Raw genomic sequence first — 23,471 nt, forward strand, 5'->3', positions numbered from 1 at the left:
TGATGATTTAAGTCAGAATTCCTATTTCATTATTCAGTGAATTTCATTTCATTTTGTAGACAGAAACTGTTACAGAATAACAGAGGTATATAGTAAATTACTTGCCACTTTGAACTCCTTTATATTCATTCTGAAACAGAAAATATGGGAGATGGATGATATAGCACATGGAGGACAAAGCATTTGAGGCTTTCAGAGCTAATAAATAGAAGTACTAAGCATCTGGTACTAGACGTTGTGAGGGGCATAGTTCCACTGAGGGTATCTAAATCCATCTAAGAGTAAGGTACTTCATGTATAATAATAGCATTTATAGAGAATCTCCAGGCAGAGCCATAGCTAGCAATTTTTATAACTAGGACAATTAGCACAAAAGTATACCAGGATCAACTGCCATGGATATGGGCCCCTAAATATTCTTAGAGAGTCTAGAGGTGGGAAAGCTCAGGCTGGGGAGGAGCTAAGCATGGGTACTATTACCAGTAATCATCTAGAATGAATATTTTAACTAATTATTCTTGATAACTTGGTATTAACCACTTATTTCTATCTGACTAAAGTAAATGTTATCAATGCCCACTAAATTTTGTCAGTCTGAGTCAAAGGCCCCAGCTGTCTAGCCACAGTGATAGCTTTGCCTTACGGTTTAAAAATGTCTTTCACACAATCATAGAATATCAGATTTGGAAAGACTTCTAAGGCTATCTAGCCCAACCTACAGCTGACCAAGAATGCCCTCTACCACAAAACCAACAAGCGGCATCTTTGTTGTGCTTCAAAATCTTTAACAAGGGGGCAGCCAGTAACTTCTACAACAGTCCTCATGATAACCCCATGAGGTAGACAGTATAAATGTTATTTCCCCAATTTACAAATGAGAAACCTAAAATGCAGAGAGGCTAAATGAATTGTTCAAGGATATACAACTACTGTGTGCCTCTGGTCACCAATGGAACTTTTGATGGGGCCTCTGACTCTCTTGGTCTCACACCTGGGCACTCTCCTCACAGAATACTCATTCACTTAAAATCAGGAAAGGGTGAACACAAAACAAACAGAGGTGCTGTGTATTCAAGGACACTAAGAAGCCAAGTGGAACATAGGGCAGTTGCCCTTCCCCCCACCCAACAGCTGATAGCAATGCTTGCTTCACTCACTGCCAGGAATAAAAAGAGAAATTAAGAGATGGGTAGGTCATCCTTTGTATTTCAACTCTGCGTTAGCTCATGACCTCCTGAATCATTGGTTGTTCCAGTTCCATAGACAAAAGATTTTTCACTGTCACTTAGCACTAGCCCCTTAATCATGAATTGCAGGGAACAGGGATCCAAAAATTCCATAAGAGTGGAACTAGGCAGGGAATATTTGAACCTACTCTGTGTAATCCACCAGGAATGGCTAATCTAATTATGCTCTAAAGATTAAGGGCATGGCCAAGCTATTCTATTTCAATCAGGAAATTTCTTCTTGTTTCACAAAGACCTAACAGGATGTAGATTCATCTTTGCATTTAGTGGAACACATTAACACCTCTGCCTCTTTGCTACCTGATCCCTTCCTATGATTTCATCATCTAGGCTGAGGAGACTGGAAATTTCTTCAGCTCTGTGTAGACAAGCATCCTCTTCACCTCAGTTCTAGTTTGGCCTTGGGAAAACTCTACAAGCAGCAGATACTGCTTGTCTGACAGTTAAAGAAAATTTTCTGCCAGACCTTGTTTTAGTACTTTGCCTTAAAGGATTGTCATTACTCTACAGTAAACAACTTTGCCGCACACACATGTTCTTATTAGCCATGAAATGGAATGAATTGCTTCCTATCTCTTTGAAGGAAGGGACTGTTTCATTTTTGTCTTTGTTAGTTAGCACAGTGCTTGGCTTATAGTAGACATTTCATAAAGACTTATGAATTGATTAATTGATTAACTCATTCAGACTCAATGTTAGTGAGGAATGGAATTAATCCAACCCTCTCATTTTACAGATGAAACTCAGTTTGCAAAATGCCTTAATCATTGATTCTCATAGTGTGATCTGGGGACCCAAAAGGGTCCACAAGGTCAAAATTATTTTCATAATAATACTATTATTTTAATTTCTAATATGGCAAATGTCAATAGATATAACCCATGTAAACAAAAGTTCTTGGTGGAGGGGTCCTCAATTTTTAAGAGTGTAAAGGGGTCCTGAGACCAAAAAGCTTGAAAACCTTTGAACCACATGATCTCTGAGTGCCCTTCCAGCCTTAAGTCTATGATCTGAAGTAAACTGATCCAGGTCACATGGCTTGAGAAGAGGCAGAGCTGGAAGTTGGGAACACTAATGGCTCCAGATGTGAGATCCAGGGCTCTGTCTGCCATCTTGTACTCCACTGTCTTTTCATTCTACCTAATGTAAAAATACTGCCCCACACCTTTATTCAGAAATATTCTATTTGTTCATTTCTGTGTGGAAAACAACTTTTACAGAACAAGTAACAATTAAAATTGCATTTATCGAATAAGAAAAGAAGTAGGGGGAGATGATCACTTGTGTTCCTTTTCAGCCTTGCTTTTACATTTATTTTCTCTTTTCCTGACTTTGTCCAAACCAAAACCACCATTTTGATATAATAAAAAAGAATTTTACTCATGACAAGGTGATAATTAACTTGAAATCTTACTTAGAAATAAAGCACTTTTGATTTTTATTTGAATGGCTCCTTCTTTGGTGGGGAACATGTAATAAAACAACTGTGCGACATTATAAATAAAAGCAGCCCAGAATCCCACACAAATGAAGTGAGTGTTTGGAATTGTGGTTTGACTTTATATGGGCATATTTCTTTATTTTAAAATAAATGTCTGTATTATACTGGCTGGAGTTCAAATCTCTTAAATCTATGAGAATCATATTGTTAAGGAGTGTGCGTGCGGTGATGATTCACAGATTTGAAATACCACCTACTTCCCTTCAGTGCTGGCACAAAAATGTGTCAGTGAAGCCTGCAATTAGGAAATTATCTTGGCCTGTCTTGCCACAAAGATGATGACGTCAATATGCACATTCCAGAACAGAAGAGGGTTAGCAAAAATGAGTTTAGAAAGCAATTCTAAAACAGTTCTGCCTGACACTGTGGTGCGCATTCACATGCCACAAACTGTGTTAGGCAAATCCATGTCATCTATTAAAAGATTCTTTCCCCTTCTTCTCTGAGTTTGATTCATATACACATTCAGTGAATTGAGGCAAGGGTAGTGCCAGCATACTAAGAGGCCCTCCCTGTTATTTGTCAGCTTCCAATCGCTATTGGTCACGTGGCTGCCAAGAATCATAGATAAGATCATAAACCCAGAGCTCCAACCCCCTCATTTAATAGGTAAGAAAATGAGGCTCAGAGAGGTTAGTGACTAGACTATTTCAATAATTTCCTAGTTGGTCTCCCTTCCTCAAGTCTCTCTCCAATCCCTTCTATCCTCCACAGAATTACCAATATAATTTTTCTAAAGCATAGGTTTGGCCAAGTCATGCCCTCACTCATTAAACTCCAATGGCTTCCTATTGCCTCTAGAATCAAATGCCAATTCCTGCATTCAGCATATAAAGCCCTTTACCACATGTCACCAATATACACATTACTCTTTTTCCTGCGTTTGATAGTCCAACCAAACTACCCTTCTTGATGCTCCTCATATGTAACACTCCAACTCCTGATCCTCTGCCCTTGCCCACTGGCTGTTCCCTATGCCTGGAATGCTCTCCCTCTGCCTCTTAAAATCCCTAGTTCCCTTTAAAGCTCAGTTCAAGCACCATTTTTTTTAGCAATTTTAAAATTCTGAATTTAGCAAACACAAAATAGGATGAGCATTTCCATATATACAGTAGATCTAAAGAAAAGAATTGTACATGAAACTGTGAATCTCTATTATGTAGAACTTGCTTTTCATTTTTGAATATATAATATGTAAAACATGAAACTTTGAAAGCTGTTCTGTCAAGCAACACCTTTTACATAGTCTTTCCTGGTCATTCCTCCCTCCCTGAGCTATTAGAGCTCCAAGAAAATTATATTTATTATGTATACATGCAGATATTTACAATTTACCTCCATTCAAAGAATGCAAACTCTTAAGGTCAGGGGTTCTTTTCTTTTTGTCTCTGTATCCACACTATCCAATAATTGTAATATATTAATTCAATAAATGCTTGTTAATTGATTGCCTTAGGTCACACAAGGTAGTGAGTAAAAGAGGCTGGATTTGAACCCAAGTCCTATGCCCCACTGCTCCACAGCTGAACAACGGAGTAGCCACAACTCCAGCTATTAGTGGGGCCTAGTGGAGTGTCACCTCACCATCACCTGTTGTGAGGTATTCTAAGAGCTCTGAAGTTTTACAGTGTACAGGCACTGAGCAGATGACTTTGCAGTGTTATTATCTAGTGAGATAACAAGACATGAAAGACACCATCCTTACAGTTGTGAGTGTTGTCAGAGTTCCATTTCCATTGCCTAGTACCAGGGCCTTTGGTCATTGGCTCAAGTCAGTAAAGTCTTTAAGAAGTAAAGACTTTTGGCCTTTATCTGTCCCTCTTAATTCTAGAGCCTTCCCTCTGTCAGTTATTTCCCATTTATTCTCCATATAGCTTGTTAATAGTTATTTGTTTGCTTGTTGTCTCCCCCATTAGATCGTGAATTGTTGAGGACTGTCTTTTTGCCTCTTTTTTGTATCCCTAGCCCTTAGCACAGTGCCTGACACATAATATGACAACATTAATAAATGCTGATTGATTGATAAAAGTCCTTCTTCTTCACATATGCTATTGAGGGGAGTCACAGGTAGGCTACCGTAACGCTTGATTCATATATAATTTCTTCTCTGAGCAACGGCAATCTAAGAGCCCATTTTTACTTGAAAGTAGGTGGGAATAGAATGGGGGAACCAGTTGACAATAAGTTATCCTAGCTCTGCCATTTACTTACCTGTGGGACCTTGGGCATGTCGGTTTACCTTTCTTGGCTTCAGTTTCCTCATCTATAAATTGAGCATACTATACCCAATACCTAGAATTCTCTCCCTCCTTACATTTATCTGTTGGTTTCTGAGGCTTCCTTCAAGACTCATCTCAAATCTTACCTTCTGTAGGAAGCCTTTCCTAGTACCTCCCTTCTCTACCTTCATTCAGAATTATCGACTTTGTATATAAGAATATGAATACACTTGTGCATGTATGTACATAGTTGTTTGCATATTGTCTCCCCCAACTAGAATGTGAACTCCTTGAGGACAGAGAATATGTTTTTGCTTTTTGTTGTTTCCCTAGCAAGCATGATACCTGACATAGTGCTTAATAAATGCTTGTTGACCAAGTAGACAACCTCTAAGGTCCCTTCCAGTTCTAAACCTATGATCTTATAATTCTGCCCAAGTAGCCCATCCTAAGTAAGATAGCCTCACGATCTGAGCAAATGCTTCAGTCAAATATATGATTTATAGCTGCATGCAAAATGCTGCCAACACTGTTGGGTAAAGGGTATGGCAGTTGGGGACACTTAAAGGATAGAACACAAAAAGTTGAAATAGCATTTGAAGAATTTATTTCTTAAGAAGGAATGATTTTGCCCAGCTAGTACCTTAAATTGCTTCTGAAATTCATTTATCTTTTTACTACAGCTCTTTCTTTCCATAAGAAATGCTTCCTCTTCCTTCCTGGAGCAACATTGATCTAGTATAGAGGTTTTGAATCTTTTTTTCTATCATGGACCCTTTTGGCAGTCTGGCGAAGACTATGGATCCGTTCTCAGAATAATGCTTTTAAAAGCATAAAATAAAATTCACAGGATTACAAAGGAAACCAATTGTGTTGAAATGCAGTTAGCAATTAAAAAAAACAAACAAGTTCATGGACCCCATGAAGCCCTGATCTGGGGGAAAGAGCTCTGTATTTGGGGGATCAGAGACATCAGGCTGAATCTAGGTTCTGCCACTTGCTACTCATGTGACCTTGTACAAGTCAGGTAATTTCTCTGGGTCTGTTTCTTCATTCGTCAGATGAGCAGGTTTGATTAGAAGGCTTCTTGGGGTCCCTTCAAGTTCTAAGTGTAGGACTCTAATGAGTTAAAGTTCCCAGCTAAAGAGGAATTAGTAGTGTGAGACCCATTTTCCTCAATTAATGCTGAGCATAGAGATCTCCTGACCTTGAAAGTGTCCAACTGGTAATCCAGCTAAAATGGCCAACCCCTGAGGATTGGGATGGGATATTTCCCTTCCTCTCATCATTTCTGGCTTCCTCTCAGTCTCTCAGGGTGGCTCAGTGGATAAGGGTGCTGGACTTGATTCCAAGAAGACCAGTTTAAATCCCGCTTCAGACACTTATTAACTGTTTGACCCTGGACAAATTGCTTACAACCTTTCAGCCCCATATTCCTCTCTGTAAACAGAGGATAACAATAATAGCACATACTTCTCAGGGTTGTTATAAGGATCAAATGAACTAGCAAATGTAAAGCACTTTGCAAACCTTTAAGTGGCCTATAAATTCTGGCCATGATTATTTACCTCTGGATATCCCACTGTCACTTCACACCCAACACAAATTTGCTCTTCCTTTTGATTTCATTATTTCTGTCAGCAGCACCATAATCAATCCAGTATCTCATTTGTGAAATCATTGGGTTATCTTTGCCTCTTCTGCCTCACCTCTTATGCACAATCCATTATCATGGCCTGTCATCTCAAACTCTACAGAATATCTCGTATTAATTCTCTCCTCTCTATTACTGCAACCATAAGTCCTCAGTGCCAGCAATCTAGACTATTGCAATAGCTTCTGGGCAGTGCTCTTTCTGGTTCATTCATTCTCCTCCTCCAGTCCATCATTCATACCACCATAGATCGGCTTTATGCATAGATCTCCTTATGCCACTCTGCTCAAGAAGCTCCAATGAATAAGTTGTGGAATATGAAAATGATGGAGTTTCTAGGGTGCTGTAAGAAATGAGGAAATAGATGCTTTCAAAGGGACTTGGAAAGATTTCTACCAACTGATACAAAGTTAAGTGAGAAGAACTTAAAGAATTATTTATACTACAACATAAATATTATAAAAAGTAACTATTCTGAGGAATTTTATAAACTGATGAAGAATGAATTGGGCAGAACCAAACAATTTATACAATAACAGCCACAGTGTAAAAACAACTTTGAAAGTTATAAAAACTATGATAAATACAATGGCCATTCATGACTTCAGAGGACTAATGATGAAACATGCTATCCATTACAGAAAGGTGATAGATTTAGTGTGAAGAATGAGACATATATGTATAAATATATATATATATATATATAAAACATATTATATGTTCATATATAAAAGGGAAAGATTTATTGTAACAAAAGGCATAGTCAAGTCAAAGAAATTCCCTCAATGACTGCATACAAACATGTGATATATAATATACTAAAGTGTATAAATATGTATTAAAATGTATATAAACAGATAATATTATGTTTTACATATAAAGCAAAAGAAATTCCCTTGATGACTATATACATATAAATAATATAGATTTTAAAATATATAAATATACAATATATTAAAGTGTAAACATATAGTACCATATGCTTTATGTATATGTATGCGATATATTAAAATATAGAAATATATTGTATATTAAAATATATAAATGTGTAAGTTTATATATTTTGTATACAGACATTGAGGGAATTTCTTTTGCTTAACTATGCCTTTTCTTACAAGAAATAGATTTTCCTTTCTTTTTTCAAATGGAGGTAAGAGGGAGAGAAAATAGATATCTGTTCAATTTTTTAAAATAGAGAGGTATAGGGCTAGATGTGGAATGTTGTATGTACTTTCAGATAAGGTCATTGTATTTTGGGATTTACTTAAGATCTCTCATGAAGTGGGTGTTTCTGTAAATGTTTGTAATGTAAAAACAAAATACATGAATAAAACTTTTCTAAAAACTTCAATGTCTTACCATTGTCTTATGAGAAGAGTTTACTATTTCCTCTGGGATTCAAAGCCTTTCAAAGGCTAGGACCTTTTGGAAACTGCCTTTCCAGCTTTGTCACATATTACTACCCACCATACACTTCCTGCTCCAATACAATTGGAATATTCTACTTCTTAAATATGCCCTAGGCTTTATCTCCTTCATGCTTTTTTCCCTACACTATTCCCTATGTTTATAATGCCCTCTGTTTCCCTCATGATTGGAATTCCTCCTCATCTTTTAAAGTCCAGCTAAAATTCCACTTATTCTTTTAATTCTTCCCTGATCCCTTCTATCATGACTAGATTTCCTCCAATGCATCCCACATATTACTTCGTTTTTAATTTCTATGATACTATGGTAATGAACATCTTCTAGTTTTCCTCCTAACCATCAAAATGATTCTCCTCAGTCTTCTTTGCTGGAACATTGTTCATGCCCCACTTCATTCACCATAGTTATAGGGAATAGGCTATTCAAGGCCCAAATGCAGGAGGGATTCCCTGTAGATCAGACCTGCACAATTTGTAAACTTCTTTGGGCTGCAGATAGGTTAGACTAGAAGAACTGAAAATGTACAAGTCCCTAGAAGTATCTCCAAAAACAGCTGCATAAAATCTCTGAAGCTTGGGACAGTGCATTGTACACCTTGGCAGCACAGCCCTATTTTAACAAAGAGTTAAAAGTCAAGTAAGAGGCTGGGAAAATGAGCAAACAAGGGGGAAAACAACTCTGACTATAGAAGGTTACTGTGGTGACAAGGAAGATCAAAACACATAGAAGAAGATAACAAAGTCAAAGTTCCTATATGCAAAGCCTCCAAGAAAAATGTGAATTGGTCTTAGAACAAGGAAGAGCTCAAAAAGGATTTTGAAAATCAAGTAAGAGAGGTAGAGGAAAAATTGGGAAGAGAAATGAGAGTGATGCAAGAAAATGAAAAAAAGTCAACAGCTCGGTAAAGGAGACACTAAAAATTCTGAAGAAAAACAACACCTTAAAAAACAGACTAGGCCAAATGGTAAAAGAGGCACAAAAGTTAAGCGAAGAAAAGAACTCCTAAAAAGTAAAATTGGCCAAATGGAAAAGGAGGTAGATACAAAAGCTCACTGAAGAAGAAATTCCTTAAACATTAGAACTGAGCAAATAGAAGCTAACAACTTTATGAGAAATCAGGAAACAATAAAACAAAACCAAAAGAATGAAAAACTGGAAGACAATGTGAAATGTCTCATTGGAAAAACAACTAACCTGGAAAATAGATCCAGGAGAGATAATTTAAAATGTATTGGACTCCCTGAAAGCCACAATCAAAAGAAGAGCCTAGACATCATCTTTCAAGAAGTTATAAAGGAAAACTGCCCTAATATTCTAAAAACCAGAGGGAAAAATAGAAATTGAAAGAATCCACCCATCTCCTTCTGAAAGAGATCCCTAAATGAAAACTCCTGGCAATATTATAGCCAAATTCCAGAGTTCCCAGGTTAAGGAGAAAATATTGCAAGCAGCCAGAAAGAAACAATTCAAATATCAAAGAGTCACCATCAGGATAACACAAAATTTAGCAGCTTCTACATTAAAGGATCAGAGGACTTGGAATATGATATTCTGGAGGACAAAGCTAGGATTACAACCAAGAATCACCTACTCAGCAAAACTGAGTATAATCCTTTGGGGGAGGCGGATGGCTATTCAATGAGATAGAGGAATTTCATGCATTCTTGAGAAAAAACCAGAGCTAAATAGAAAATTTGACTTTCAAATATGACTCAAGAGAAGCATGAAAAGATAAACAGGATGGAGAAATCATAACAAACTTATTAAAGTTAAACTGCTTACATTCCTACATGGAAAGATGATATTTCTAACTCATAAGACCTTTCTCTTTATTAGGGTAGTTAGAAATGAGTATATATAGACAGAAGGCACCAGAGTGAGTTGAATATGAAGAGATGATAACCAAAAAAAAAAATTAAGGGATGAAAAAGGAATGTACTAGGAAAAAGGGAAAGGGAGAAGTAGAATGGGGTAAATTATCTCACATAAAAGAAGCAAAAAAAAGTTTTTATAGTAGAGAGGAAGAGTGGGAGGGGAGGGAGAGTAAGTGAACTTTACTCTCATCAGAATTGGCTCAAATAGGGAATAACATACACACTCGATTGGGTGTAGAAATCCATCTTACCCCATAGGAAAGTAGGAGGGGAAAGGGATAAAAGAAGGGGAGGAGGTGATAGAAGGGAGAGCACATTGGGGGAGGGGTTAGTCAGAAGCAAAACACTTTTGAGAGAGATGGGGTGAAAGGAGAGAGAGAATAGAATAAATGGGAGTGGGGAGACAGGATGGAGGGAAATACAGTTTCTCTGATCAAATTTATAAAAATAAGAGCCATTCCTCAATTGACAAATGATCAAAAGATATGAACAGTTTTCAGATGAAGTAATCAAAGCTCTCTGTAGCCATGTGAAAAAATGCTCTAACTCAATATTGATTGGAGAAATGCAAATTAAAACAATCTGAAGTACTACCTCATATCTACTAGATTGGTTAATAGGACAGAAAAGGAAAATGACAAATGTTGGAGGGGATGTGGGAAAGATGTGACATTAATGCATTGTTGGCAGAGTTGTGAACTGATTCAACCATTCTTTAGAGCAATTTGGAACTCTGTCCAAAGGGCTATAAAACTGCAGACCCTTTGACCTAGTAATCCCACTACTAGGTCTATATGCCAGAAGAGATTAAAAAAAAAAAGGAAAAGGACCCATTTATACAAAATATTTATAGTGGCTCTTTTCTGGTGGAAAAGAATTGGAAATTGAGGGGATGCCCATCAATGTGGAATGGCTGAACAAATTGTGGTATGTGATTGTGATGGGATACTATTGTGCTATAAGAAATGATGAATAGGATGCTCTCAGAAAAACCTGGAAAGACTTACATGAGCTGATGCAAAGTATATAGCAATATTGTAAGATAATTACCTGTAAATGACTTAGCTATTCTTAGCAATAGACTGATCCAAGACAACTCTGAAGGATTTATGATGAAAAATGCTATCCATCCCCAGTAAAAGAACTGAGAGTGTCTGAATTGAAGCTTTATTTTTCTTGAGGGTTGTTTTTTTTTTTTTTGGTCTATGTTTTCTTTTGCAACATGACTGTTATGAAAATGTTTTGCATGACTACACATGTATGACCTATATCAAACTGCTTGCCTTTTAAATGAAGGAGACTGGGGTGGGGGGGGGGAAGAAGGGAGAGCATATGGAACTCAAAATTTTTAAAATGAATGTTAAAAATTGTTTTTACATGACTGAGGAAAAATAAAATAAAAAATAAATTATTCTAACAATCCACACAGGAAAAACTATTGATAGAATATACCTATTATATTGACTATGGCAGAGAACTGAATGTCCAGTCTAGTGAATTAGTATATCAGTATATAACACTGACTATCCTGGTCTTCGCTGCCTGAAGGCCAGCCCTCTCTCAGTTTTCTCCTATACCGCAAGGGGAATTAGGGTATGTCTAGGTTCTCTTCCAATCTCTCCAGCCCCCAAAGACAGTCTTCCTCCAATTTTGGGAGTGGTCCCCTGCACCCCAGTTTTGTTTAAGCACTAAAAATCAAATTAGCTTTTACAAAGGAATATTTACTTCAAAACTGTAAACAAATATACAAACAGTTTAGCTCACTTCCTAGCGAATGCAGTCCCAGTTGTAAGTCCAAAACCTCCCTCAGACTCAAGTCCCAGGTATCTTGGCTCCCCAGAACTTCCCTGATGGGTTGGCTAACAGTAACATCTTACTTGCAATACTGGCTCCAAGGTTGCCATGGCTTGAACTCCTAGGTCCAGTAGAGATCACAGGTGGCATCTAAAACAGGATAAACAAAATAGAACCAAAACAAACACTCCCTAGGTCCATTTCTCAAAGCCGTGGGTAAAAGAAAGAGGAGGCAGAAGGTATCTTCCCCTCTTGGGCTAGTGCTTGGCACCCACACAGTGGGTAAACTGTGTTCTTTACCCTCTGGGAAAAATGAGGAAAGAGAGCAAGAAAGAGCTCCCCAAAGACAGACTGCCCAGTCTGGCAGTTTAAAAGATGTAACCTGTCCTGGCTATATAGGCAATCAGAGGCTATTCTCACCCTCATGGTAGGGTAGGGCCTCCAATATGTTGGGTGGATTTTCTAGGGAAGATCTATGGAAGAACAAAAATCACACTGAATGAGAAAGCATGAATGGGTTGAAATCTCTCAGTACTGATGAAATCACAGATCCAGAGGGGAATTCCAGTATAAAATGGAAGGCCACCTCCAATCCTTCAGCCTGAGCCTCCTAGGATTTGGCAAAGCTGTACTCATTAGCATGCATTTAAAAAATCAAGTACTGGAAATAACAGTAATTTTCCAAGAGGTCAAAGGAAACTCCTTCAAAATGAAGAAATACTGACCTGCTGAACTCCCCCAGCTAGTCTATGAGTTCCCTGAGGCAGGATTTGTTTTCTTTGTACATCATCTAACCTAGCACAATGCCTTTCACATAGTGAAATAATTCAATAAATATCTGTTGTTATTGTAGTTGATGATAGAATAAAGAGTCTCTCTGCTTCCTTTCCTCCTTATCTCTCCCAAATGCATAGTATAGTACATCTGCAATACAGGCTTGTCTGGGCACACTCAGTCACCTAACATGGATGTACCTTTGAAGGAACTTTGGAGGATGTCCATATTACCTAATAGGGAGGACTCTGTGTCCTCTACCATATGTCTGCACCCTCAAAACTGGTAAAACTGAGCTGGGTTAAATTCTTTTCCACCACTCATTTTCTGTGGCTCTTTTCAGCTACTCTTACGCATTGTGTCACACTTCACACATAGCATGGGCATGTGTGGAACAGGATTTTTAAATAATAGGAGAGACATCCTTAGGAAAAACAAAGGAAATTTATTTTACAAACCTTGCAAGGTTTGGGCACACCTCCCTAACGGAGGAGGTGAGGTAAAATGGAACCTGCCTTGATTTATACTCTTAATGAAAAAGATCCTCACCCACCTCTATCCCTTCTCACCATTGGCTGGAAGGTGGGCTTACAGTCCAGGCACGAAAACTAGGCAGAAGACCAAGATTGATTTGGTCCATTCAAGTTTTCCCTATCAGAACTCAACTGCCGGGGTGGCGTCTGAAAGTCTAGGAGAAGAAATGGGGTGGGAGGGAGGAGAGACCTTCCTGGAGCAGAGAACAAATAGCTCACAGGAAGTTCATTATCTTCTAACATCTGAGGGGGGGGGGGGAGGGCATGCCCACAGCTCCAGGCCCTGACCTTCCAGAATCACAAGGCCAAATCCCAAACCTCTCCTACTCCCTTAGACATACCCTGTGAAGTCTTCACAATTATCCATCCCATTCAGGCACCATTAACTGAACCGGTGAGAGGGGAAGGATTTTCTTCCCTTGCTCTTCACCTTTTACCCCAGCTCCAAGAAATGGTCCTGGGAAGTGTTTGTTTCTGTTTTGTGTAGTTTGTCCTCTTTAGTTTCATGTACTGGAGGCAATCCTCAGAGAACAATGATGACCTTGGAAGCAGGATTGTAATCAAGATGGTGCAGAGCATGGAAGCCCTGAGAAGCCAAGATGCCTAGGACTCAAGTGAAGTGAGTTTGGACTTAGAAATGGGACTGTGCTCCTGACTGGGAAAAGGGGATTAAGCCTCACATACTGGGGGAGTAAATGTATATACTTGTGAAGATGAGTAAATATTTCCTGATACAAGCTAATCCAGGTTGTTAGTGGCCAAAAGTAACTGGGGTGCAGGGAAGTATCCTTCTTACCCTCGAGTGAATAGCATTAGTGAGGGCTGAAGCATTTGCAGAGAGCCTAGGGACCTCCTAATCCCCTTTAAGAGGATTGGAGAATCCTGGGAGAGGCTTGAAATGTAACATACCTGGCCTTCAGGCAGTGAGGGCCAGGTTAGTCAGTGTTACATATCTATTTTCAGAATGTTTTCCCAAGAATCTAGTTCAAATAAAGAAAGAAATATTTCTGCAAAAATGGAATATGATTTAGACTGATGGCCCTAAATTAGTCTTAGCCACCCGCCTATATATAGATACCATGGTTACTTATAGTAGTTTTTCTCTACATTAGCTGTGGATACATATCTTTAAGACATAGCTGTTCTATAAACGGATTTGTGGTGATGTGGTGTTTGCTTCGAAAGGGCGTTAGTTTCATATAGCATTTAAGATTATATGTGTGTGGAAGATTCTGTGAGACAGAAGGAGTATTTCTTCTCACCTTCCAGTGTTTACTACAGTGCTGTTTTCCGCTGCTAGAATAAGCTAATATAGTGGAATTTGAGTTCTGTTATTATCTTGGGTGAAAAATAAGCAACAAAATATATGTTGATATTGATTCCACCTAAATTAGTCTCAGCTACAGACCTTTTCCCCACCAAAATCACTTAGTTGTTTGATATTAGAAACATTCTTGGTTGAGAGAAGTTTTGATGGATGTGAGGGATGTCCTAATGAATAGTCAGAAAGTCAACTAGTACTTATTAAGTTCCTACCTATGTGCCAGGACCTGTCCTAAGTGAGGGGAGCCAAAAAAAGGCAAAAACAGTCCCTGATCACAAGGAGCTCAGAGTTTGACAAGGAAGACAACATGAAATAACTACGTGCAAAAAAAGCACCAATACAGGGTACATCAGAGGTAATCTCAGAGGGAAGGCATCACCAATAATGTGAACCAGGAAAAGCTTCTTGAAGGTAGAGTTTTAGCTGAGACTTGAAGGCAGCCCAGGTAAAGCTGCAAACCTCAGACCTAGGTTCAAATCCTGACTCTGATGTCTCTTGTGTGACCATGGGTAAAGCACTTACCTCCCTCAACCTCAATTTCCTCTTCTGTTAAATGGAGATAACACCTGAAGTGCTATATAGATAGCAGTTCTTATTACTTCTGTAAGTTCTCAGGGCACTTCGCTGAAACAACAAATAACAAGGCCTATGTCAGTATTTATTCTCAGACAATACTCAGAGTCTACACTCGTTTTTATTACAAGGTTCACCGGTTGGTGAGTCATGGGTTCCCATTCTGGGGATATCCTTCTGGCTGGGGCGTAGGGAGGATAAGCCTTGAATTGGAGGCTATTTCATCATGCTGGTACCGCAGTAGTACTAAAGGCACCAGTTGAGGCTCTGCCAGCAAACTTGGCCTCTTTCCAACTGCTTTAGAAATCCCTTTGGACCACTGTGGGAGTGGGAAAAACAGCTAACGCTTTCTTATCCTTGGCCTTCCCGAAGAAGTCTGAATCCCTCCTTGCCTCAATCATACCTGAAAATAGGTTATGCAAAGGCCTTAGGGGAAAAGGAGAAGCTATGATGGCCCTGGAGAAGATAGATTAAGAAAATAGTTTCAATGGAAGTAAAGGACAATAGTGGAATTCCTTTTCCCATCAAAAGAGACCTCAGAAGCAACAAGATTTCAATTCAAGCATTTTTTTAAGCACAATTGGTCAGTATATCCACAAGCATTTATTAATTGCTTATGATGTACCAGGCACTGAGTATTAGGGATATAAAGAAAGCCAAAAATAATCCCTGCCTTCAAGTAACTCACACACCAATGGGGGAGACAACAGGTGAATAACCAGGTATATACAAGATAGAGGGTAGGTGAAATGACAGAGAAAAAAAGACTATACCACCACAAACATAGCTCAGGTGGGATCTTTTTTAACCAGAGAATTGAATTTAAAGCATTCCAAATTCAGAGAGGTATAAATTTAAAGAGAACTAGCACACTTGCAGTCTTTCAACAGCATAGAAACCACACGGCTTAGCACCTAGGTCCTCCCCTAACCGACCTTGCTCCTACTCTTCACCTCTAATCAAACCGAGAGCATGATTCATCTCACTTGCCTCAGCTATAATTTGTAGTAATTGCTAAAATGCAAACACTCCTAGTTATCTGACTTTCAAGGAGCTTATAATCCTCCTAGGAAACAAAATGTGTGTGTATCTATACAGTTGATTTTCCACATTCAAAGTTCAACTTCTGTGAAGTCAAGCATTCTCATGATTTCATTAGTAAGTTCATTTTCACTTTCATATTGGCAACCCACCCATTTGCAGTTATGTGTAACGGAGAAAACAATGTTAGAATGGTACTCAAGTCTGTAGAGCAGCTGGTATCCTAATAGGTGCTTCACTGGTCTTATTCACTCCAAGACCCTTAAGGATCTCAAACAGCACACAACGAAGACATTGCTGACGTAGTACTTCAAGCTGGTGTGTCCTTCATGATCTCCAACGCCATCCACCAGCCGTGAAGGATAGCGTTGGAGATGATGTTGAGACTTCACCAGTCTCAGAGACTTCTGACAGCAGCAGCTAAAGTCCCAGCAGCCTCTCCCTCGGTTTTCAGAGGGCAGCCAAGGCAGAGAGATTTAGAGCAGTACAGTATACAGTACAATGCCTCACATTGCCATCTGACACAGTGGAAGGTAAGATTTTGGTTTAAAAATGTTTGTTTTAAGAATTTTATTTTCTGTGCCGTATTTATTGTACTACAGATTTTCTGTGTTATGAAAAGTGAATATTTTTGAAATCAATTTTTCTATTGCAATGTTAGAATTGCATACTGCATTTTATAGGTTATTTCATGGTTACTGTTAGGAAAAGTACTATTAAAATTAATGTTTTGTTATAAAGAATTGTATGTGGAAAAGTGTATTTTCAGCAGTCTCTAGCAAAAGATCACAGTTTTCGATGGTCACAGAAACTTAACCCTCTATTTTCCAAAGGTTCAATGTATCAACATTCACATGTTTTACTTTTGGCCATTTTCTAGAAATGTTACTCTCCCATGAAAGTTGAAGGTTGACTGCATGTAGACATACATCCATATGTATATTTGCATATATAAACATATGTGTATATACATATATTTATTTTTATTTACATATAAAATAGCTAAAAAACAATGTAAGCTACCATATAATTAAAGGCTAACATAAAGAATGAAGAATACTGAGATTAGGGCTGTATGCAATATTTTTGTACTAATGGGGCTCCAGAAATAGCTGTAAGACAGAAATGTAACTGGGTTGGGCTGGAAGCTTCCATGATAGGGTATCCCCAAAAGGGCAATTTATCTAAATGACTCAGGCTGCTTACAACCTTGGAGATAGCATAGATCACTGTGAACTGGAATAACCTAGAAAGGCTTTATGGAGCAGGAAGGTTCAGAGTTGTGCCCTACAGTATGGGCACAATCTGGATAAGTCAAGAGGACCAAAAGGACATCACTATGTTGGGGTCAAGGTACAGTGTGTCTGACTGTGGCTAATCAGACCAATATGAGCTCAGAAGGCTCTACCACAGGTTGGGCACCAAAAGTCCATATGATCATTTGGAGTGGAGATGTCTCGAAATTTGTACATCTTGCAAGAGACACATGCTGGCTTAGTGACCATTAACTTAACTTCTTATGCCCTCAGGCAAGTCTCTACTACTATAAATTGAAGATTAGTTGCTAATCTGCATTGGTAGAGGGAATGTCCATCCACACTGGGAATTCCTCATGCAAGAGAAATCATAGGTCTGCCCTTCCCCACCCCCCCAAAAAATGAATTACAGGCATTATTCAATATTAATGTATTATATTGGAATTATCTTATTTTAAAGGCACTCTCATTTCAACATTTCAGTTTGTGATAGGGGAAAGAGTGGATTCTTTCTCATTTTTGTCTCACTCTTTGGCTCTAACAATTACTTTATTGTCAAGATTATAGTATTGGTGATATAAGATAACACAATTCCAAAAATTAGAAAACTTGATTAAGTTTCTTTAAAACAACTTCTAGGAGATTAACATAAGAAAATGTTATATAATGCTGATATCATTTCCTTCCCCTTCAAATGAGTCTTAAAAACAAAAAGGTAGTAAAGGTTTGTATCTAGTTATTTCATTTGGTAAAAGTTTGATGCTAATGAGATCAAGTTCTAGGGGTTAATTTCCGTGTGGGCCAGTAAATTCTTCTCTGGTCTATAGCTGAAGACTGTACCTCTAATTCTAGACCTCTAATCCATTGCAGTTAGGTAACACAGTGGTTAGAGTGTTGAACGTGGAGTCCAGAAGACTGAGTTCTGATCCAGCCTCAGTCACCTACCAGCTGTATGACTCTGGGAAAGTCATTTAACCTCTGTCTCTCTCAATTTCCTCAACTGTAAAATGGGGTTACAGTAACACCTACCTCACAAGTGGTTGTAAGGATCAAATAAGATCATATTTGTAAAATGCTGAACACGGCATCTTAGTAGGTGCTTAATAAATGTTTATTTCCTTCCCTTCTCTTTCCCATCCTTTTATAACCACCATTTGTCACTGGGGGACTAAATGAGATACTGTGAATCCAATGTAACTACTAGGAAAAAAAGCAACTCAGTATGTTGTTATTTCCTCAACTGAGATGAACAGGGCAAGGATCTATGGGATATGATTTGAGGGTTCAAGGAAATCCCCATCTCCTTGCTTAAAAACCCATCATTAGTGATTGGTTCTTTGGATCTGGAAGTTTGTGGGCATCTTAAAAAATTACATGGTAATATTTAAATACTCTTAGAACATTAACACCTTAAACTGTTTTCAGCTAAAATCTTAGTGAGTAATTTAGCTGCCCTTGTCATTCAGTTGTTCAGTCCTGTCCAACACTTTGTGATGCTGTGGACCATATTACGCCAATACTGTCTATGGGGTTTTCTTGGCAAAGCTGCTGGAGTGGTTTGCTATTTCCTTCTTCAGTAATTTAGCCACTATATTTGTATAATTCCAAATTGTTTTCAAGACTGGCCGGAATAATTTACAACTCCACCAAAAATGGATTAGTGTACTGGTCTCTCTACAACTCCTCTGACATAAACTATTCACATCTTTTGTCATCTTTGACAATTTTCTTGAGTGTGAGGTGAAATCTTGGGGTTGTTTTGATTTGCATTCCCCTTATTATTAGCAATTTGTGGATCAGTCTTCAAACACCTATTAAGTGCCTATTACGTGCCAGGCACTGTGTTAAGCTCTGGGGATGAAGAAAAGAGACAAAAGACAGTCCTTGCCCTCAAGAAGCTCACAGTCTAGTGGGGGAATCAACAAGCAAACAAATGTGTGTTAACAAGTTACGTACAAGAAAAATAGAAAATAAGAGAGGGAAAGGCATTAGAATTAAGAGGGGTTAGGAAAGGCTTCCTGTAGAAGATAGGTTTTTAATTGGGTCTTAAAGGAAGCCAGGAAAGGCTGAAAGAGGGAGAACAGGGAGACACAGCATGGGGGACAGCCAGAGAAAATGTCCAAAGTCAAGAGATGGAATGTCTTGTTCATGCAACAGCAAGGAATCCAATTGTATATATAGTTTGACTCTTTATTTATTGAATAATGGGTTTTGTTCATATATTTCAGTCAATTAATCAATCATATATTTCTGTTAGCTATCTATAAATTTTGGGTACTAAACCCCTATCCACAAATTTTGCTAGGATTTTCCCCCAGTCTATTATTTCATGCTTTATCCTAGATGTAATAATTTTGTTCAAGATTTTCAATTTCATGTGATCCAAATTACCTATTTTATCTTTTATAATTGCCTCTCTCCCTTGTTTATTTAAGAATTTATCACCCACTCACGTTTTAAGATGGCTATTTCTCTGAGCTCCAACCCCTACAACAGGCAAAAGCAGGAGGGCTTGAACTTCCCAGTTCTGTCAGATGCGCCTTGAAAGAAAATCCCAATACCTAGATGACCAAACAGAAGTATGGAAATGAATGCAAAATGTATGCCATATCATTCATAGAGTTCACTTGCATCTTGAGAAGACTCATGTGTCAAACTTGCAGTAGGCAAAAAAATGCTTGTCATACCTACCTTTGAGACCTAGAATATAGTTTATCTATTCAGGTCTGTGATTCAGGATTGTCCTTTAAGGATATCATGTCTAACTCTAATATGAATAAAGAAAACTACACCCAGAATGTTGAGAGAGGGATTTCTAATTTTGATGAGACTCACCCAATGGGTGTTCTTGGGAAGGCTACCAGTGTCATGCAGCTCAAATTTGCTTGGACCGCCTACTTTCTACAATAATAATAATTTTCACATTTGTTCCCTCTGGATTAAAAAAGAATGTCAAAGAGAACACTGTCCACAGAGACCTGAGAAACCTACAGATGCTGAGGATCCCCTTGCTGATCAGAATATCACAGATTACTATTATAATAATCTTAGGGCACTCAAGCTTCTAAAATTGGCTTCAGCAATGCCACCAGATGGTAAGACCATACCATACCACTTATGTTGGAGGATACTATCAGAGAGACTGATCTCAGAAATCACTTTTATCAGTTTGGTAAGTTCCAAATGATAATGGTAGCACAGAGGCAGCAGGATGCTCTCATGCATGCCACAAGGTAAGCTGCAAAGATGGATGCTAAGAAATCCTTCAACAAACTGATTGTAAATGAACATAAGCTTAATGTGAAAGGAAGAAGATCCTGGGAAGCCAGAGGAAAAGAAAAGGAAAAAGAAGTAACAACAGAGTCTAGAATTAAACTAAAGCTTGTTCTAGGACTTACTGGATCTCTTTTCACTACTCTAGCAGCATCAGAAGAAGCCTCTGTCAGTTATTTTAATGTCCCTCCTAGAGGTGCTCAAGCAGAGGTTAATATTGCCCTGCCTCCTCCTCCTAGAACTGCACCTCTCCACCAGGCTTTGGACCACAAATGTTTCACTCAATGGGGTCATCACATCTCTTTATTCAAGCTCTAGGACTCATTAGCTGTCCTTCTTAGCATTTCCAGATGATGGGAGATCATGCAGAAATGCATAGCAGTCCCTAAAATCTTACTAGGGCTCTGAGGAAAAAAGTCATTTGAGAAATGTAATAAATAAATCTTGGAGTAAAGATTTTTTTTTCCTTTGTATGTTTCCATGGTAGCATATAACATGCTGAGATATGGACAGACAGCTGGAGTCGAGTTCCCACATGCAGGACAGGTAGAGGCCTGCTGAACAGATATTAACAAATCTAGTCACTAGTATAAAAATGTACTTTGCTTCTTAATTATAAGGAAAGAATGGTTAGGCTGAGTTTGAGCTTCTAGGAACCTTTAAGAGAGTTGTAGTTCTAATTGAAATACCTGACCATATTTTACAACATAGGATAAGATGTATTTTAAAAGTAATTCTTTTGCTAGTGCCAGTCATCACATAGAGTTAAGGAATGTGATCACTGTGTTACCTGAGGTCAAACTTTGAAAGTTTAACACCCCTAGGTACTTTCTTTCTTCTTCTTCCTCCTCCTCCTCCTCTTCCTCCTTCTCTTTCTAGAGGAACCTATGCCACAAAATTAAAAAACAAACAAAAAAAATCCCTCTTCTATTTCTTAATACCAATGCAACCCTGCAACTAAAATATAAAGATGTTAATCTTTCTAAATGTCAAATGAACAGACCTTTTATTTTTTCTGAATAATTTGGCTGTGACTTGTGGAAGGGACTTTAATTTGTACTTTTACCTGTTCCCATTCAATTTTCTGCTGCTTCTTTGGAGGCTGTTACTTTGATCTTTATAGAAATGTTGCTTGGAGGGAACTTAGCTACATAACTGAAAAGGTAAAGGAAACAAGACTTGTTTTAAAATTTAAGATTTTAAAAAACTGGTTAGAATGGACTGATTTTTTTTTAAGAAGAATTTATCACCTATCCATAGATCTGCTTCTTTTCTATTTTTTAAAATAATATGATCTTTAATACATTTTGTATTAAATTTCAATTGCAATTCAAAATTCCATTTTGAATTTATTCTTTATGGAATATGGTGTAAGTTAGTTTAAGCCTAATTTCTGCCAGCCTGCTTCCCAGTTTCCCCAGCAGTTCTTATCAAATAGTTCTTTCCTAAATTATATATATTTTGGGATTTATCAAAAAAATGGGTTATTGAGTTCCATTATTTCTGATCATCCCTTGTCTAGTCTTTTTTGTCGTTGTTGTTTTTGAGCCAATACCAAATGGTTCTGATAGTTATTGCTTTATGATATGGTTTGAGGTCTAGAAGTGTTAGTGTTAGTCTCCTTTAACTCATACCTTTTTCCATTTTCCCTTAATATTATGGATCTTTAGTTCTTCCAGATGTGTATTATTTATTTTATCTAGGTCCGTCTACAAAATATCCCTTTAGTACTTTGATTGGTATATCATTAAATCTGTAATGGCTTCAAGGTGATGAATCTATGTACGGGAAAGAAGGAAAGGAAGAAAATAAGCATTTATTAAACATCTACTATATGCCAGGCACCATGCTAAGCACCTAACAAATATTTTCTCAGTTGATCCTCAGGACAACTCTTTGAAGTAAGTGCTTATTATTATTCTCCCCATTTTACAGTTGAGGAAATTAAGAGATGTTAAGTGACTTGCCCAGGGTCCCATAGGTAATAAGTGTCTGAGGATAGATCTGAACTCAAGTCATCCAGACTCCAGTCCCAGTGCATTGTACACTGAACCTCTAAGCATCTGTAAAGACCATATCTCCTGAACCAAATATTGGGGCCCATGGTCTGATAAAAGATAAGTATTTTGCACAATTTTTTTTTCCAATTGGGACTCTAGGCTATGTGATCATAGGATTATTACATCTAATTGCTGCAGCTTTGTAAGTCTAAGGAACCTCAAAGTTTAGCTTCTCAAGGGTGATCTGAAAGAGTATTAAATACTTGCTCATTAAGCTTTTTATGGTAATTGGGAAAAGCTATTGTGAAAAAAGAAAACCAAAACGAGGCTTATTGGTTGGGACTGTCCAAACTGATGAGATCATAAACATCCCTGCCCATCCTTGAGGGCTCATCCAATTCTCCCTGATTAATTTGGGCTCTTTCTTTTCTGGGCTTATCCTCAAATATCTAAATACTCAAATGGATAAGTGACCTCACCCAGAAGCTTTCCCACTGAAGCTTTACAGGAGGGATCTTTCTAGGTAAAAGTTGTTGGAAGGGACTGTGGGATTTAGTTAAGGACAGTGAGGTAGAGTGAAGTGAAGTGGGAAGGAACTTGGTGTCTGAACCTGTAGATTTGGCTTTGAACATCTGGTCTTCACTTTCACTTGAGTCTGAATTCTAAGGAACAGTCACTTAACTACTCAGCCGGTTTCCTCATCTGTAATGGAAGAAATATTTCCTATCAGGCTTATTAAAGTTTATGTGAAAATCAAATAAGATAACAGATTGTAAAACATTATGGGGATTGGAGCTGAGGCTAAACAAAGCCAGGAAACTGGCTGGATTAATGCTTGTTAATTGGAAAGAACATAAAATAAAAGCTGCATTTAAAGAAAAAAAAACCGTTATGGGGAATATATCTGTGATTTTCTTGGTTTGGGGAAGTCACTGGTAAGAAAACTCCCTCAAAGACACATTTATAATCTGAGAGAGAGG

The 23,471-nt window shown here is 38.0% G+C and overlaps 1 pseudogene; it reads left to right on the forward strand.

Annotated features, from left to right (window-relative positions):
- The first annotated feature begins 19,679 nt into the window (after nt 1-19,679).
- On the forward strand, nt 19,680-20,832 carry LOC118842569 (annotated as a pseudogene).
- The last annotated feature ends 2,639 nt before the right edge of the window (nt 20,833-23,471 follow it).

This window comes from Trichosurus vulpecula, chromosome 3 (genome assembly GCF_011100635.1).
Source record: "Trichosurus vulpecula isolate mTriVul1 chromosome 3, mTriVul1.pri, whole genome shotgun sequence".
In the NCBI taxonomy this organism is placed as follows: Eukaryota; Metazoa; Chordata; class Mammalia; order Diprotodontia; family Phalangeridae; genus Trichosurus; species Trichosurus vulpecula.